This window comes from Falco punctatus, assembly GCF_963210335.1.
Source record: "Falco punctatus genome assembly, chromosome: 17".
Classification (NCBI taxonomy): domain Eukaryota; kingdom Metazoa; phylum Chordata; class Aves; order Falconiformes; family Falconidae; genus Falco; species Falco punctatus.
This window is the reverse complement of record NC_137597.1, coordinates 2,850,003-2,853,292: the sequence shown is the minus strand read 5'-3', so window position 1 is coordinate 2,853,292 and position 3,290 is coordinate 2,850,003.

The window sequence follows — 3,290 nt, the reverse complement described above, 5'->3', positions numbered from 1 at the left end:
CTCCTCTGCCCATCGCTGTTTCATTTTGCACGCTGAGTTATTTTTTGTGGCAGGTTAAGAGCTGTGGGTTGCCTGCACTCAGCTGCAAAGCTGTTAAAACTGGGATTTCCCTGACCTCACTGCATTTCCTAGGACCCTATGGCTAAATATTCTCCCAATGCAAAGGGATAAATGGTCTGCAAAGGTGTAAATGCCAAACGGCAAAGGGGTCCATGGTCTCTCCTGCTTCAGGCTCCCCGCTCTCGCCCCAGCCTCATCCACCTCTGCACGCTGCCTCTGTCCCAGTTTTGAGACTAACCCCCCCCCCCCCCCCCCAGCACATACTGGGTTGGAGGAGCAAGGCAATACTCGCAACAGCATTGGAGTTCTGGGCAAAAATAATGTCGGTGGGACTGAGCAAGAATGGGAACTTCTGTGTCTGCATTGCAATAATTCACCGGGGATGGTTCAGGGAACGTTAATTCGGACTGGACCAAACAAAGCAAGCTGGAGCTTGCTCTAAAGCAGAGGGTGCTCACAGGGAAGTGACAGGAGGCAAAATCTTTAGGCATGTGAAACAAACTCTTGAATTCATGCCACTGACTGCTTTGGGTCCGTGTTCAAAGACAAGCCTTGGGGTCCCCACTGGGTACCTGGAAAGTAGAGCAAGGACCACCCTGCCACCAAAACCTGGATCCTTCCCTGAGCAAAGCTATTTACCTGCATTTCAAACCAGATCCTGGGCAGGAGGAGATGGGGAAGATACACAGGAGACACATGTGGGATGCTTCAAGTCACAACCCAAAGGAGGATGCACCTAAAAATAAACACCCTACCTGGAAGAAAGGCTGGGAAACAGGAAAACTCAGGGGAATACTTGTGGCAAAGCAACTGGCTTTCTGCACCACGCATCTCTCCTTGCAGAGAGCTTTGAAGATGAATGAGGCCCAAGTGGGTTCCTTGAGCTGTTCCTGAATGATGGTTCAGGGCTGGGATTGCTCTGGACCTGCCTGTGGTTCAGCATCCTCCTTTCTGGCTGTCTAAGCCCCGCACACAAACTTCAGCCGAAATTAGGATTGAGAAATTCCCTTAATGGTGGGGAAATAATGTGGTTCTTAAAGGAGTGCATTGACTTTGGTGAGGTCAAGTTTTGTTTTGTTGGTTTTTAAACACTGATAATTTCTTGGCTTGAATTCCTCCTCCTGTCATGGCATATGCATCATTGGTGATGAAGACCTTGTTCATGGGAGCACAGCTTGGGGGGTCCCAAAGACAGATGCCTCTGGGGCTCTGCGTGGGTGCAGGCTGTGGAGAACAGGCTGAGATGGTGAGAAAAGAATTAAAAATTAAAAACCCAGCGGTTTTAGTCAAAGCTGCATCGCTGGCCTTGGGGAATGAAGAGCAAATATGGATCTGGCCCTTAGTGGGACATTGCAGCTGGGGCTTGTTTGCATTTATTCCCAGCATGGTAGAAACCCTGTGGTCCCTGGAGCTGTGGATAAATGAATTTGAAGGGCCTGGTGCTGCTGGCACCTGGTTTTAGCACAGCTTTTGCAGCACAAGGTGCAGAGGGAGCTGGGATGGGGATCTGGAGTGCTGGAGGAGCCTGAGGAGCAGATCTCCAAGCCCACAGAGATGAGCTGGGGGCGCCAAGGCTCGGCAGAGGGATGCTGGAGAGGCACGGAGGTGAAGCACCCTGTGGTGTGACATCAATCCGGTGTAAAAGCCCTCTGCACAAATTAAAGCTAATTGGAGTGATGGTTCTCCTTAACTTGGGGTTTGGCCGTGCCCTGCCCTGAGGGCAGCCTGCGGGGGGGTAGGCAGAGGGAGCTCCTCCATGGGATCCTCCAGCTAATTGCTCTGCTGGCAGATCCCTGGGGATCTGGCAGTAACTGCAGTGCTGCCGCAGCCGGAGCGGTTTGAGGATGGGCTTGCAGAGCTCAGCCGACGGCATCTTAACACGGATAACCAAAACCACCTCCCAGGCATCCATCCCCTGGCTGTGCCCCCCCAGGCTGTCCCATCCTGCAGCTCCCTAGCACCAAAATTAATTAATATTCACACGATAAAAAGCCTAAGATCTTAAAAAAAACACCCTAAAAAAGACAAGAAAAAGTCTCCAGTGTTTGGAGAGTGGGGGCTGAGTTATTTCCATCACTGGAAACCCCAAATAACCGAGTGGTGGTCTGGTCTCTTCCCCATTGCTATGGATGGAGCTGCTGGCAGGCTGGGGTAGGTGAGACTGGGCTTTTTTTTGGGCGCTCTCACCTCCAAAACCACTAAGGAGCTGCCAAAGATATTTGTTTGCAGCCTTCCCTGCAGTGTGCCGGGTTTGTAGCGTGCACATTAACAGGAGGAGAATTGATTTTCTGGATTGCAACACAGACCTGGATGTTGGGAAGCCCTGGTCCCAAAGGTGTAAAATTTAGTTTCTTTTGGAACATGATCTAGTAGCCCTTAAAATGGGGGATAGAATGTATCAGTACTAAAGTTATTTTTATTTTTCACAGTGTTACAGAGAGCTTTTTTATGGCACGTGTGTATGTAACGTAATTATACCTCGTCTGTTTTCAAGAGCCACTTTGTTAAAGCGTCTCTCTGTTATGGTTCAAAAATGTATTTTGATGAGCAAAGTGATGGGAAAAACAGATCCCACCACCCGTTTGGGTTGGTGGATCCCAGCAGTCCTGCTCCCGGCAGCAGAAATGCCCCGTTCCCGGAGCAGAGCTGAGCCCGTGGCCGCCAGCTGCTCCGCTCCTCCCGGCCAGCACCGAACCCACCCCGAGGACATCTCACACCAGTGACAGTCTTGCCAAATTTCAACCTCTTCTCAATATTGTACATACTGGCATTGATGACGTTGCTCCACGCTGTTGGGTTTCTTTTGCTTGGTCGCTGAGCCAGCTAATTGTTAATGTGCTTTTTCAAAATAATTGAGAGTTTGATAGTCTTTAACTGTCAGTCCAGTATATTAATCTGTGTTGCCACGACTCTGACTCCAGCCTTGTGCATTTTAAAGATAACCATCGTATCGGGACAGCCGTGTTGAAATGTCATTTGGAGCGGAGGGCTGGATTTGGCAAGGGAAGACAAATTAAAAATGTATCCAGTTGATTAAAAAAAACCAAAAAAGGGAGCGATTTAATGATGGCTGACATCAAGAGAAGAGCCAAAAAATAGCATGCATTGATTCCCATAATCATCCGAAGACAGGCTGCTCATCTTTATTCATAGCCCTTCCGAGCCGTGCTCTGTGATGCTGAGAGCATCTCTGCCATGCCATGCGTTAGACGTGCTCTTCAGACGCTGAG